Raw genomic sequence first — 16,718 nt, forward strand, 5'->3', positions numbered from 1 at the left:
CAATATCATAGTCCTGCACTGTATTTGAAGTATTAAACTTGTCAAATATATATATATATATGTGTGTGTGTGTGTGTGTGTGTGTGTGTGTGTGTGTGTGTGTGTGTGTGTGTGTGTGTGTGTGTATTTTAGATCTAAAATACATAACATGCAAAGTGTTTGTCTATGGGTGGAAATGTGTGAATATGTCAGGAAAAAGAGTGGGAACAGGAGTCTATAAATCAGGTTTTAGTCAATAAGAAGACTGATTGAAGCAATGGAATATTAATATATTATTAGAAGAAAAAATGAAAGTGATAAAGTGAAATTAGTAGTGAAGAAAGTATTCAGAACCTTTACTTGAGCAAAATAAAAAGTAAAAGTGACAATATCACCGATCTTAAAAGTTGCAGAAAAGGCTAGAAAATACTTACACTAATCAAAAATAATGGTGAATACAGTATATTACTGTCGACAGGTGGAAAGGTAGAAATAAATATGTCAAAAAAGTGTCAAAAGGTGTGGTCTTTAGTCAAGGAAGAATAAGAAGACTTCTTGAAGCAATGGAATATTTATATAATTAGAAGAAAAACAGTGGAAATGATAAAAGTGAAATTAGTGATGAAGAAAGACAATATCACAGTCCTGCACTGTATTTAAAGTGTGAAGTTGCAAAAAAATCCTAAAAAATGTTTGTCTACAGGTGGAAAAGTCAGAACAAATGTCTCGAAAAGATGTCCACAAATGGATTTCAGTCAAGAAAGAATAAAAAGACTGTTCAAAGAAATTAAATATATTTTTAGTTAGAAGAAAAATAAATAGAAGTTATAAAAGCGAAATTAGTGATGACCAAAGTATTTACAGCCTTCACTTATCCTCTAAAGACCTGAGCTTTGAGTGGCCTTGCATTTTAGATTTCTTCTAGTTATTTGGGATAAGGAAAAACCAATAGTTATAATAATCGGAAAATATCTAATATCTGATTATTATATTTTATTACATTAATATTATACTAAAATTAGATTTATATTGTCATTATTATTGTTGTTATCATTTTTATTATTATAATTATTATTGTTATTACTTTTATTGTTATCATTACTATGAACAATATGCTCTGTTTGGGGGGAAATGATGTCTTATGTGTTTAGTATGATCCGAGGAAGTCAAACAAACTGAAAAGCTTAAGTCCTGCATGTAAAGTGTGACAAGTTACAGAAAATCTTTAATAAAAAAAGATTTTAAAAAAGGTTACAATAATCTAAAATACTGTTGAATATAGTATATAACTGCAAAGTGTTTATCTACAGGTACAGGAAATGTTGGAAGAAATATGTCAAAATGATGTGTACAAATGGATTTTAGTCAACAGAGAACAAGAAGACAATACTTTAAAGCCAGAGGAGAGAAGAAAGTTATAACCCTTAATTACACAAAAAAGTGATGTAAAATGTAAATATATATATATATATATATATATATATATATATATATATATATATATATATATAATACTAAACAATTCAATATTTAACTTGAACCAAAAAAGAGAAACCAAATTATTTATTTCTAACATAACTAAGATCAATATCACAGTCCTGCACTGTATTAGAAATGTTTAAAGCTGCAGAAAAGCCTAGAAATTACTCAGAAATAGTGAAAAATCTAATTATTTGTTGTAAATTATCTAAAATAGTGCTAAATACATTATATAACTGTCAGGTGATTGTCTAGACGTGGAATGTGAGAATAAATATGTAAAAAAAAGTCATAAAAGTCTAAATAAATTGGTTTTAGCCAAAAAAGGAAACAATTAAATATTTAAATATATTTATGTATCATTTATTAGAATAAAAAATGAAAGTGATGCAAATGAAACTTAAAATTTGTTAAAATCTCTATATGGCAGTCCTGCACTGTACTTAAAGTATTAAAATTTGCTTAAAAGCTTGAAAATACTTAAGAATAGTTGAAAAGTAAAATCAAATGGTTAAAAATAATATGAAATAGTGGTGAATACATTATATATATATATATATATGTATATATATATACACATACAAAAAGTGAAAGTTTGTTCAAGTGGCAATACCACAGTCGAGCGTTATATTCAATGTATTAAAAGTTGCAAAAAAGTAAAAAAAATAAACATTATTATCTAAACAGCTAGACTATCTTGCTCTTCTTAAGTGAAAAGTAGTAATATTTTCAGTTAAATACAGTGAAGTGATGAAGATTATAATTCAATCTGTAATGCAGTGGAGTAGTAAGTATAAAGTAGAATTAAATAGAAATACTGGCGGAAACATCTAATAATGGAAGTCAAAAATTAAAATAATTATTAAAAACAATGTAATAATAAAAAAATAATAATAAAGCACATAAAAAATTGGCGGGGGAAAAATCTAATTAATAAAAAGCTAAACTTCCTTTAAATTTAAATGGTATTTCAACAATGATCTAAGCATGTCTTCCACCACTGATGAATAAAAATACTAAAGTCCAAATACATAGAATTTGTACTTCAGTGCAGGGCTTTTTTTTTAAATTCCATTATTCAGAATAGAATTTTATTTTTACTTTCATTTTTTTTTCTTTGTTTTTTGAAAATGAAACTAAAGTAGAAACTGTCACGCAGACCGGAGTGGGTTTAGTTTTGATCTTCTGATGTTTGGATGCACAAAAGTAAGTTAAGACCTGACTGACATGTTTGGCTTGTTGCACAGGTGTTTCCTTTGGTTTTTCTAAATGTGAAAGGGCAGCGGGTGTGTGTTGTTTCACCTGCTGAGATTGTAATTGGAGTCAGGAAGCAAACACCAACGTACTATAACAGAAAAATAGCTCATCTCTAAATGGAGAAACCAAACATGTTTACTGTTTTCATGCTTCAGTATCTAACTCACATGTTGTGTGATGTCTCATTATGCCCTCTTTGCATATTCAGTTAAGTAATAAAGCCCCCAAACAAACCTTAAAAGATCCTGCATGTTCCATAACATGACTGACTTCATATCTTTAGCTGATTTACTGTTTTTGACATTCACAAACATGTACGCTTTGTGTATTGGTGGAACATTTTTGGTCTATTTGTTCCAATACATGTGCAGATGTCAGTGGTGTAGTGGTTAGCACTTTTGCCTTGCAGCAGGAAGATTCCCGGGGTGGGCCTGGGATCTTTCTGCATGGAGTTTGCATGTTCTCCCTATGCGTGCGTGGATTTTCTCTGGGTACTCCGGCTTCCTCCCACAGCAATATGCTGAAGTTAACTGATTACTCTAAATTGTACATAGGTGTGAATGTGAGTGTGATTGTTTGGCTGTATATGTAGTCCTGCGACAGACTGGCGACCTGTCCAGGGTGTCCCCTGTCTTTGCCCGAGTCACCTGAGATAAGCTCCAGCACCCCTGCGACCCTAGTGAGGATAAAGCGGTGTATAGAGAGTGGATGGATGTGCAGATGTGTAGAAAAGCTTCTTTAAATTTTGTGCCGGAAAGGAGTGAGAAACACTTTAAAGTATGCAAATACATATTGACTCACATATACAAACAGATGTGTGGAGAATATATGAGGATGCTGCAGAGGGATTAAGCTGTGCTCTTTCTCCCAACAGCCATGTGGTTTCTCTCTGATATATCACCTCATTTTCAAAGTTTTTCTTGATTTTCAGTTGCTAAAACTTAAATATTCTTCTATCCCCATTTACACTGACATAAAATTATCACTTTCTTGTTTTGTTCTGCGTAGAAATCTACTTTAAAGCAGCTAAAACCTATGTAAAATGCACTCTAGAAGCTGTTTACCTCCCCATTGTTGGCATTGTTTGTTAACCGCTGATGTGAAAACATGACAGTGCAACATTTTACATGAAAAGCAATCGGTTATTTAAATGTCCGGACCTTTAAAGATGCAAGCTAAGAAAATCTGAGTTATATTCCCACATGCACTGAGCAGGTTTTGTCAACAGAAGTTCAATGACAGTTCAGGGCAGGTCAGTCGAGCTGCCTTTTAAGGTCCAGTTGAGCTATTCTTGTACCTGCCGACGATCAGGTTTCCAGTTCAGACATACCAGGTGCTGCCGGGTTTTCCTGGACGTCCTGGCACTGCTGTGTGGAGGACGGAGGGGGATGAAATTAGACTGCAGAGGCTTAACGGGAGGACAGAAAGCTGGAGATTATATCCATTGTTGTGAAGGTGCTCCGTGGTCGGTTTGGTGCATTCAGCCGCCTGACAACAATGAAAACATAAACTGGATTATACAGGTTTTATACAGGTGGGAAGCACACTGAGGAAAACACTTAATTGTTGCTAAAGCAGGCAATTTATCATAGTATTTTACCAATTTAATCATCAACATTCTAGATATTTTACATACATTTCTCAATCTTTAATGTCAGGTGAAACATTTTTCTGTAAATATTTTTGTATTTAAATACCAAAACATAAAACTCTCTGTAGTAATCTAATAGATCATTTTGTGTCACTTTAGACAGAATTTAGGAAATATGTTGCTCCACCATCTCAGATGTTGTTCAGATTTTACTTATTTGTAGCTGATTTTTTTGTTTTAAGTTTTACGTGTTTTCAGAGCTGGGAATTGTTGTATTATCAGTATTAATATTATGTAGCAAAAATATCCCTTAGATGTTTTAAAATGTCAACATAAAGACGAAAAGGAAGCAGCTAGTAACTTTGCATGTATGACAAAACAAATTCTACTGATGTTAGAAGCCTTCAAAGTTGGTGAAATGTTGTCCAAAGATGACATTTTCACTAACAAATGTGGCAAAATCAATATATATAAACACTTACAGGAACTTTATTGAGATATGACACCACTTTTGGTTGAAAATCTTGTGCTTTATTTCATTTGTAGTGGTCAATAAGTAAAAATCTGGCCTCTATTGGAGCTGTTCCAGTTTTTGGATCTGCTGAACACAGTTTTGTCTGCATCCCCACCACATTTCACGGCTGTATGTGTTATTTGTATGGAGATATTGAAGCTTTAAAATGACTTTTAGGGTAAAGAGTTTTATTTTAGGATGAAAACACAAAAATTCCCAGTTGACATTCAGCCAAAATGTTGTATTTAGTACCAATTTTTGGTTCTTAAAATACTAGCAAGTAAACTCTTAGCAAAATCTGAGATGCTGCTGGAACATATTTCCTGAATTCTGTCTGAATCAACTTGGACTGACCCAACTTTACACACCATAAAAAGGAAGTAAAGATCTGAGATGATGATTTGGATATTGATGGGCTCCAGTTCAGTTTAACTCCTGACCAAACAAGTAAATGGAAATATAACTTGTTGGCTTTCAGGTAATTTCGAGGCATATTTCCTCCTATATTTAGGTGTGAAATCTCTGAAAGTGTCAAAATTTGGATCAGAAAATTAAAGTTCTATATCTAAAGTTCTTCGTGACATAGCTTTGCAGGGCAGACTTCCGTTCAGTCGGTGATGGAGACGGAGTGAAATTTCTCCTCTGTAATGTAAGAATTAAAGATATGATGTGTGTTGGATTGTGGTACCTTGTGCTAAGTCATTGTAATTAGTTCTGCCCACTTTACAGACTAAATTAGCTCTGAATAGCTTCATTTTGTAGCTAAAGCGCCTTTTTTAAGCTTAAATTGACCAATTAAGCAACTCCAATCACATTGTGTAGTAATAATCAGCCTTTTCGCAGCATTTTACTTGCCGTAGCACAGGTGTTACTAATAACATCCACAGTGGTCTATTGGAGCGTTCCAGTAAACCATGTTAGCATCACAATTCAAAATATCTTCACTGATCATCACAAAGTCTATTCTAGGCATGTTTATTGATTAATTTCTGGTCAGAGCTTCGCAAATCAAAGAGCTGTTTTGTCTTTGTGGTGGATGAATGAATCAGGACTCTTTCTTGCAATAAGTCGTAATGCTAGCCATGAAACAGGCTGATTAATTAGTGGCTAAAGTCTCCTGATTGACTCAAATTGGTCAATTTCATGCAGCCACTCACACTGGGTGGTAATTATTGTCTGATTTAAGCAGTAGCCGACCTGTGGAAACAGGAATGCCTTTGTTGTAGTTTTAAAGGGGCACTCCACCATATTTACACTTTGCAGATTTAGTTTTTCATCATGGGGAGTTCTACTCAGCAAAAGTAGCTGAATAGTATCATCGGTGGTTCCCATGATTTAATCTGTCCTGCGTTACAAACTGGGATTGCAGCTACTGAACATTTGATTTAAGATGACAAAACATCACGGTATCTATAACTGCACAAGCATAACATAAATAATAAAAGAGCTTCTAACAAATCATCTCAAATAAAATAAATAATAAAATCATACAGTTATGAAGGAAAAATATGCATATAACTGTCCATATACACATTTTTAGATTTAAAATCAGATTAACCAGTATTAAAAATATACAAAATCTTACAATTAAAAGAAAAAAATCATACTGGACTGAGTTGGAAAATAGATCTAAAAAGGGCCAACACTAAAGTAGGACTAGTTAATAAATACTTGAGGAAATACTGCGAGTAATACATAGTAGTAAATACGTAAAATAAAATAAAAACTTGCACAAAGATGTAATAAAACCTTTATAGAGCCTTCCATACGTTTTCACTTTGGTTTGATGCAACACTGTGAATGCTGACAGTCATTTAATGTTTCATGTTAGGTTGAGGACAGGATATCTGTAGTTCAGTAATAGTCGTCTTGACAGTTTTTAGCTTTTGTATATACGTTTTGTATCTCTATATCCCCTGTGTGCTCTTATCTGTTATTTCTGTATGTTCTTTATCTTTACTATGCTGCTAGTTTATGGAATTTCCCTCAGGATAAAAAAGTACCGACCTACACTACTGTTCAAACGTTTTGGGCCACTGGGAAATATCCTTTTGTTCGAAAAGAAAAGCAATTTTTTTAATGAACATAAAATTAAACTAATCAGAAATATAGTCTTGACATTGGTAATGTGGTAAATGACTATTCTAGCTGGAAAAGACAGATTTTAATGGAATATCTCCATAGGGGTACAGAGGAACATTTCCAGCAACCATCACTCCTGTGTTCTAATGCTACATTGTGTTAGCTAATGGTGTTGAAAGGCGAACTGATCATTAGAAAACCCTTGTGCAATTATGCTAGGACATGAATAAAAGTGTGAGTTTTCATGGAGAACATGAAATTGTCTGGGTGACCCCAAACTTTTGAATGATAGTGTACCTACCTAGTAGAAGATACTACTAGGTTGCATAATGGGAAGTGTAGAATCCAGCATTTTTGAAGCTATAGTCATATTGAAACCAAAAATTAGTCTTGACCTTTGCTGCTCCGTTTTCTAACTTATCTTTAGAGAATGAATGACAATAGCAAAGAGAAATGCTAAATAATTAGCAATGCATAAACAACACAGACCAGAATAATTGCACACATGCATATATATATATATATATATATATATATATATATATATATATATGTATATATATATATATATATATATATATATATATATATATATATATATATATATATGTCACAGGCCAAATTAGAATCCAGTCAGATTTTAAATCCGCCTAGGCGAAATCAAAATCCTACCATGGTTGTTGTACAGATTTCAATCTTGATATATCAATAGCCTGTATATTAGAAAGAATAACCCTAACCCTCTAACAGGATTTTGGTATACAGGATATGAAAAAAACAACCCAGAAACTACTTTGACAACATAATTTTTTCCCTGTTATTTTTGCCAAGTGTTGAGAACAAAAGTTGACATTACTTCTCACTATATATGTGTGTGTATATACGTACATATATGTATATGTATATGTATATATATGTATATATATATATATATATATATATATATATATATATATATATATATATATATATACATATGGCATGCCTATGGCATGCCGTTTAGGAAATTATATATATAATGAAAGTCGATATATATATAATGAAACTTGATATATATATAATGAAACTTGATATATATATAATGAAACTTGATATATATATAATGAAAGTCGATATATATATAATGAAACTTGATATATATATAATGAAAGTCGATATATATATAATGAAACTTGATATATATATAATGAAAGTTGATATATATATATATATATCAACTTTCATTATATATATATCGACTTTCATTATATATATATATCAACTTTCATTATATATATATCTCGACTTTCATTATATATATATATATCGACTTTCATTATATATATATATCAACTTTCATTATATATATATCAAGTTTCATTATATATATATATCAAGTTTCATTATATATATATCAAGTTTCATTATATATATATCGACTTTCATTATATATATATATCAACTTTCATTATATATATATCAAATCTTTTTTTCCTACCGAGCCCCGGAAGGGACATGTCCGTATGGCGAAGCGACAACGAAGGACACTCACCCGGACGAGAATTTTATTGAGTTTTATTTTAAAATCGGCCTGAAACACACAGACATTCAAGCAGTGCGATGCGCTAAGAGTCTGCCATGCAGACCAGCGATCCTGATAATGGTAAGTTTTATTTCTCCAACATCCTGCTGTTATCCTACTATGAATACGCTAGCTACAACAGTCCCACATCAGTATTATGAACGTTCCGCCAGCTAACGCGGTCCGGACACCGGATCAGTGATTAGAGGTTGGCGTTCAACTATTGTTTGCCAGCCAGTTAGCCGCTGGTAAGCTAACAAGCTATGAAACAACTCCTTATAAAACCGGAGGAAAGCAGCAGCAATATTTCAGTCCAAGACCTGTATTCAGAACCTCCCACGCTGTTGCACAATGACCCATTAATCATATTACTGAACTATATGGTTATCATTGAAATTTCCCTTGAAGAACCAGTGAACTCTTTGCGAACACATTTTAATTTATGTGTTGATTATGTTTCGTATCAGTAATACAAGTCTAAAAAACTGATTGAAATGATCAAGTTAACACAATGAAGTAAAGAGTACTGGTAATCTGCAGCTATTTTCATAATTTCAAGGTGAAATTCTGATGTGTGATTTTCTAGCTTTGCAGATGTGGAAATCCAATGCACTGATTTCTTATACACAGATGCTTTTGGTGTTTTTTGTTGTAAAATAAAACAAGGCATTTATCACTGTTGGAAATTATTACAGGTATTATTTGTAACACTTTCTAACATTGTATGGACAAAGCAATAAATCAGTTAATGGATAAAATCATTTGTATTACAGATGCTATCAACAGCATGTCTTGTTCATTTTATTTAGTTGTCGGCCTTGGATGATGAGGTCCAGTTACCAGGAGCACTAGTCTGCAGCTTACTGGTTCCGTCCTGCAGCTCCTCCACGCTGTCCTCCTCTCTACAGACCAAATCAAGTAAGATCTGTTTAGACTATGCAGACATCAACATGATCAGTATGTTATCTTTTGACCCATCCTAAAATCACAAAATAGAACATTTACTTTAAGTTAACTGTGTTTATGAAAATAGAAAATAATTACTGACAACTAGTACTTTTTGGTGCTTTTATGCAGGAAAAGGGAACCAGGAAGCTGCTGTGGATCCTCTGCAGTATCTGGAGAGGTCAGAGGAACGGTTCTTGGAACAGATCGGAAGACACCAAGACGTGACCTCTGCCATGCTCCAGAACATCCAGAAGATGAATGAAAACCTTGGTTGCACTGATGGGACGCATGGTGTCGGTGCTGGAGCAACTGTCCCAGAATTAAACTGCATTGTTGACTATTGGCTTTTCTAGAAAATAAATCTTTTTAGTACTTCACCTGTTTTGTATTTTACTCATGCACTTTGGATGAATGAACAGAAATTTGTGATGAGAGATGCAAATTTTGTCTATAATCTACAGAGACTTTATTCAGTGTTCAGTGCACACTTTTGTTACACACATTTTGACAGATAAGCAGTTGTGCTTTTCAAGCAGATTTTAGTCAGAAACATCAGTAGCATACGTTGTTGTTTTTTTACTGTTACACCAATCTAGGTAGATAAACTGCACTACTGCAGCAGACATATTATTGAAATGTGCTTCTATTATGTGTCTACATACACTGCTCACAAATAGTTATTCAACTTTTGGGTGAAATTGATGGAAAATATAAAAAGTGCATGCTGTAGTGATATATCATAAAAGTAGGGTATTTAACTAGAAACATGCAATAGTGATTTCCTCATCTCAAAAAAATTATTGAATCAAAAGCTAACAACAGTGGAGGGTATGTCACAATAAAAATGTCTCAGTTTGGACAGAACAGCAGCCTTCAGCTGAAATCCAGTACAATTGTGTCCCACCAGTGGCGTGATCATGGATGTGTCCAGGCAGCAGCTGACCTCTGCCTCGTAATTAGCCTTAAGACCAGCTATAAAGATAAACATAGATATTATCATTATCATCAACATATGGTGCATGTGTTTAACCTTTAAGCTATGTAGGGATGCAAATGTAGTCGAAGCTAAGTAGCTAAGCTAATGCTAACACGTTCAGTGTTCAGAATCAAAACATCTCTAAAAATTACCTGTTTTCTCAAACGTAGTCGCCATTCCCTGTGACAACCATGAAGACAGATAGATAATCACAGAAGAGCTCATCTGAAGAGCAAATGTCCAATAAGGTTCCTGTTTTTGTTTGCCATGTCCTTCCAGGGCTCAGTAGGAAAAAGTCTGAATATATGGAATGAAACTTTGAATAGATGGAATGAAAATCTGAACATTCTATATTCCGACTTTCATTATATATATATCAAGTTTCATTATATATATATCAACTTTCATTATATATATATATCAACTTTCATTATATATATATCAATTTCATTATATATATATCAAGTTTCATTATATATATATCGACTTTCATTATATATATATCAACTTTCATTATATATATATATCAACTTTCATTATATATATATCAATTTTCATTATATATATATCAAGTTTCATTATATATATATCGAGTTTCATTATATATATATCAAGTTTCATTATATATATATCGAGTTTCATTATATATATATCAAGTTTCATTATATATATATCGAGTTTCATTATATATATATCAAGTTTCATTATATATATATCGAGTTTCATTATATATATATCAAGTTTCATTATATATATAATTTCCTAAACGGCATTATGGCATGCCGTTTAGGAAATTATATATATAATGAAAGTCGATATATATATAATGAAACTTGATATATATATAATGAAACTTGATATATATATAATGAAACTTGATATATATATAATGAAACTTGATATATATATAATGAAAGTCGATATATATATAATGAAACTTGATATATATATAATGAAAGTTGATATATATATAATGAAAGTCGATATATATATAATGAAACTTGATATATATATAATGAAACTTGATATATATATAATGAAAGTCGGAATATAGAATGTTCAGATTTTCATTCCATCTATTCAAAGTTTCATTCCATATATTCAGACTTTTTCCTACTGAGCCCTGGAAGGACATGGCAAACAAAAACAGGAACCTTATTGGACATTTGCTCTTCAGATGAGCTCTTCTGTGATTATCTGTCTTCATGGTTGTCACAGGGAACGGTGACTACGTTTGAGAAAACAGGTAATTTTTGGAGATGTTTTGATTCTGAACACTGAACGTGTTAGCATTAGCTTAGCTACTTAGCTTCGACTACATTTGCATCCCTACATAGCTTAAAGGTTAAACACATGCACCATATGTTGATGATAATGATAATATCTATGTTTATCTTTATAGCTGGTCTTAAGGCTAATTACGAGGCAGAGGTCAGCTGCTGCCTGGACACATCCATGATCACGCCACTGGTGGGACACAATTGTACTGGATTTCAGCTGAAGGCTGCTGTTCTGTCCAAACTGAGACATTTTTATTGTGACATACCCTCCACTGTTGTTAGCTTCTGATTCAATAAATTTTTTTGAGATGAGGAAATCACTATTGCATGTTTCTAGTTAAATACCCTACTTTTATGATATATCAATACAGCATGCACTTTTTATATTTTCCATCAATTTCACCCAAAAGTTGAATAACTATTTGTGAGCAGTGTATGTAGACACATAATAGAAGCACATTTCAATAATATGTCTGCTGCAGTAGTGCAGTTTATCTACCTAGATTGGTGTAACAGTAAAAAAAACATATGCTACTGATGTTTCTGACTAAAATCTGCTTGAAAAGCACAACTGCTTATCTGTCAAAATGTGTGTAACAAAAGTGTGCACTGAACACTGAATAAAGTCTCTGTAGATTATAGACAAAATTTGCATCTCTCATCACAAATTTCTGTTTATTCACCCAAAGTGCATGAGTAAAATACAAAACAGGTGAAGTACTAAAAAAGATTTATTTTCTAGAAAAGCCAATAGTCAACAATGCAGTTTAATTCTGGGACAGTTGCTCCAGCACCGACGCCATGCGTCCCATCAGTGCAACCAAGGTTTTCATTCATCTTCTGGATGTTCTGGAGAATGGCAGAGGTCACGTCTTGGTGTCTTCCGATCTGTTCCAAGAACCGTTCCTCTGACCTCTCCAGATACTGCAGAGGATCCAAAGCAGCTTCCTGGTTCCCTTTTCCTGCATAAAAGCACCAAAAAGTACTAGTTGTCAGTAATTATTTTCTATTTTCATAAACACAGTTAACTTAAAGTAAATGTTCTATTTTGTGATTTTAGGATGGGTCAAAAGATAACATACTGATCATGTTGATGTCTGCATAGTCTAAACAGATCTTACTTGATTTGGTCTGTAGAGAGGAGGACGGCGTGGAGGAGCTGCAGGACGGAACCAGTAAGCTGCAGACTAGTGCTCCTGGTAACTGGACCTCATCATCCAAGGCCGACAACTAAATAAAATGAACAAGACATGCTGTTGATAGCATCTGTAATACAAATGATTTTATCCATTAACTGATTTATTGCTTTGTCCATACAATGTTAGAAAGTGTTACAAATAATACCTGTAATAATTTCCAACAGTGATAAATGCCTTGTTTTATTTTACAACAAAAAACACCAAAAGCATCTGTGTATAAGAAATCAGTGCATTGGATTTCCACATCTGCAAAGCTAGAAAATCACACATCAGAATTTTACCTTGAAATTATGAAAATAGCTGCAGATTACCAGTACTCTTTACTTCATTGTGTTAACTTGATCATTTGAATCAGTTTTTTAGACTTGTATTACTGATACGAAACATAATCAACACATAAATTAAAATGTGTTCGCAAAGAGTTCACTGGTTCTTCAAGGAAAATTTCAATGATAACCATATAGTTCAGTAATATGATTAATGGGTCATTGTGTAACAGCGTGGGAGGTTCTGAATACAGGTCTTGGACTGAAATATTGCTGCTGCTTTCCTCCGGTTTTAAAAGGAGTTGTTTCATAGCTTGTTAGCTTACCAGCGGCTAACTGGCTGGCAAACAATAGTTCAACGCCAACCTCTAATCAGTGATCCGGTGTCCGGACCGCGTTAGCTGGCGGAACGTTCATAATACTGATGTGGGACTGTTGTAGCTAGCGTATTCATAGTAGGATAACAGCAGGATGTTGGAGAAATAAAACTTACCATTATCAGGATCGCTGGTCTGCATGGCAGACTGTTAGCGCATCGCACTGCTTGAATGTCTGTGTATTTCAGGCCGATTTCAAAATAAAACTCAATAAAATTCTCGTCCGGGTGAGTGTCCTTCATTGTCGCTTCGCCATACGGACATGTCCCTTCCGGGGCTCGGTAGGAAAAAAGATTTGATATATATATAATGAAAGTTGATATATATATATATAATGAAAGTCGATATATATATATAATGAAACTTGATATATATATATATATAATGAAAGTTGATATATATATAATGAAAGTCGATATATATATAATGAAAGTTGATATATATATAATGAAAGTCGATATATATATAATGAAAGTTGATATATATATAATGAAAGTCGATATATATATATATATATATATATATATCAAGTTTCATTATATATATATCAAGTTTCATTATATATATATCGACTTTCATTATATATATATATCAAGTTTCATTATATATATATCAAGTTTCGTTATATATATATCGACTTTCATTATATATATATCAAGTTTCATTATATATATATCAAGTTTCATTATATATATAATTTCCTAAACGGCATGCCATACGGCATGCCATATATATATATATATATATATATATATATATATATATATATATATATATATACATATATATATTCACCTGTTTTAAAGGCAAGTGAATTGACACTGATATTGACTAACCAGCCCTGCAACCATCCATATACAAAATCATTCAAACACCCCAACATCAAAACAATGTTTGTTAGCTGCATCATTAAATGAAAACCTTTAAACATGGCTGGAGGGCCGAGAGCGTCACCGTCTCTTTCCTCAGCACCACATTTCGTTGGGAATCCGATGTGGCCATCAGTTTGAACTTAGCCCCCAAACGACAACTGACCCCATTTACCACATCAGTAATGCTTTAATTGAATCTCCCGCTGGCAGGATATGAAGGGCCACAGCGTCCCCTCCTATCGGGGGAGTCCTGCTCCGCTACATCACAACGTCTCTACAGGCTGCTGCTGCCTGTGAAGTGAAAGAGGAAATGGATGTCATTATTCAATGTTAATTTGGTATTGACATGAATACTGGTACTCAAAAGGGCTTCGGCGGCTTTTATATTCCCTTTAGTAAATTCACTTGTGTTTCTGCTGGAAAATCCTTTCTCAATGAGAAAGTCAGCTAAATGCCTCTTTATTCCTTCCTCAGCAGTTTCCTTTGTCATGCATCAGGTAAGAGTTTAAGGGGAATTTAACCCCTAAACCTGTTAGCTTCTTAATGACACTGCAGGACAGTTACTGCAGTGGTGCTTTCAAGTTAATTAAAACCAGTACTGTGGCAACTATTTTGATGTGATGATGGCAAATTCTACATTTTAAATGACATACATTACACATCTAGCTAAATATGTGACTATAGTTTATGTAAATAAGTAGAAAACTGATGTAAGCTGTTTTTTTTTTTTGATTACGTCTATTGGGTGAGTCAAGATGTGCACCTAGAGCTAAATGTACGTATTTCTAAATGTGTGCTTTTTCTAAATGTCTAAGTGCTCATAATCCTAACATCTTCCCTCTCTCATTCTTCTCATGAGGAATTAAGTTTCCAAAACCAACAGTCACATCCCACTTCATGTCATCATTAGCCAGGTTAGCAACACTATCTGAACGTAATTGTGGGCCATTTACCCCATTTTAAACCATTTTCACCGTGACGTTGAGTGCATTTAAACACTTCTGACCTCTAAAGTGGTTGAACAAACCAGTTTCTAGCTTAACTAAGAGCCTGCAGCAGCTCTGTGATGTTGTCTTTACTACAAAGCTTCAGTAGTTATGGACGGAGCAGTTCTTGAGGTGTAATACACTCACAATGACAAAGTAAGGGCAGAGTAAGATGTGAATGAGACTGACTGGGCTAACCTTGCTGCACTCAAAGACACTTTACAGGTAAAAGGCAAATAATAAAGCATAAAATAAAGTCTGATGCTGATGCAGAAAAGATAAAACCTGCAGCCCAGTGCATTGTCTCTGCTCTAAAAGGTCTACAAATGTGTTTTCTACTTAAAATTGCCCGTTTCTCTGGACACTCAGAACATTTGTGATCATCCTGAGTAAATCATGTGTCTTGTAGTTTAAGAATACTTTAAATAAATATTTTAACAATGTCTAAATTCTGTGATTTTAGCTCCTTAAATGTGAATATGTCCTGGTTTCTTTCCTCCCTCGAGGCAGTAAACTGAAGATTGTTGGACTAAACAAGACAATTTATAAAAATAAAGTTAAATTTGATTTCAATAAATTTTAAAAATAATGTCAGATTGCAGGTCCAATAAGTTTCAAAACTGATTAAAATGGACAATTAAATCACTTTTTGTATTCATAAATAATCACAATAATGCACCTGGAGTCAATGAAGCTGCAGTGCAAATGATTATACAATTAGTAATTAGTTAGTAGTAGTTATTAGTACTTTAAATCAGTTTAAAAATACTTTTAAGTAAAAAAAAAAGTCAAAATTTTGTGTCTTTGTGGTAATAAAACAGTAGAAGGGAAACAGAAGAAAAAAAACAGCAAAGATAACTTGAAAAGGTGGGTAGTGTCAGCCAAAATGTCCGATCAAAACTACAACAAAAGTTGGCCATTACAAAGGCTATACTATATCTCCTTAACCACACACCTGTAACATCAATTCCAGCTACAACAGATAGCCTGGCCTGAGAAAAAGGAGGAGGAGTCTGACCTGGAGCTGTGTTGACTCATGTTATCCAGGAACAATGCAGCACCATACTTGTGCTGCATTGGCATTTCAACCACACATGGTTCATTACTTTTGGCTAGACAACATGAAAAAGCCAACTAGATAAAGCAATGCATGCTTTACAATAATATGGCAGAGGATGTGGAACAAAGCACAGTAGAATATGAGGTTTACACTTTCACACTGTAACTAGACTTTCAATAACATACTGTACTTATGTAGTGCTCCACTGTAAATTATATTTTCTTTTCTTTTTAAATGAATAAACCGTGAATTCAACTGTTTAATATTTAAAAATGCATATAGCACTGAAAC

The 16,718-nt window shown here is 33.2% G+C and overlaps 1 long non-coding RNA gene across 1 annotated transcript; it reads left to right on the plus strand.

The window, feature by feature from the left end:
- Nucleotides 1-8,285: 8,285 nt before the first annotated feature.
- On the plus strand, nucleotides 8,286-9,788 carry LOC127535374 (uncharacterized). Its single transcript, XR_007944210.1, has 3 exons — nucleotides 8,286-8,544; nucleotides 9,273-9,381; nucleotides 9,541-9,788. It is a non-coding gene; the product is annotated as an uncharacterized LOC127535374 (long non-coding RNA).
- The last annotated feature ends 6,930 nt before the right edge of the window (nucleotides 9,789-16,718 follow it).

The sequence above is a fragment of the Acanthochromis polyacanthus genome, chromosome 9 (genome assembly GCF_021347895.1).
Source record: "Acanthochromis polyacanthus isolate Apoly-LR-REF ecotype Palm Island chromosome 9, KAUST_Apoly_ChrSc, whole genome shotgun sequence".
NCBI lineage: Eukaryota > Metazoa > Chordata > Actinopteri > Pomacentridae > Acanthochromis > Acanthochromis polyacanthus.